The following is a 247-nucleotide window of genomic DNA, read 5'->3' as shown; positions in this document are numbered from 1 at the left end:
CTGGGTACCTCATTTGGGTACTCGCAAGGGATAGCTCTAGACTAGACACACGAAGCGGGAATTTTCGAACCTCCATGTTATCTGGTGGGTGAAGCAGTTATTTTGTACTTCTTTTTTGTAATTAAATATGTAGTTTGTATTAAATAAATAAATCTGATGCGGGTATTCTTTTTCTACACGGATGCAATTTTTATGCGAGAGAGTGTATATATTGAAAGTTTTTAGGGATGTAATTGTTTCAGAGAGT

Source organism: Bemisia tabaci, chromosome 1 (genome assembly GCF_918797505.1).
Source record: "Bemisia tabaci chromosome 1, PGI_BMITA_v3".
In the NCBI taxonomy this organism is placed as follows: domain Eukaryota; kingdom Metazoa; phylum Arthropoda; class Insecta; order Hemiptera; family Aleyrodidae; genus Bemisia; species Bemisia tabaci.
This window is presented reverse-complemented; position numbering follows the sequence as displayed.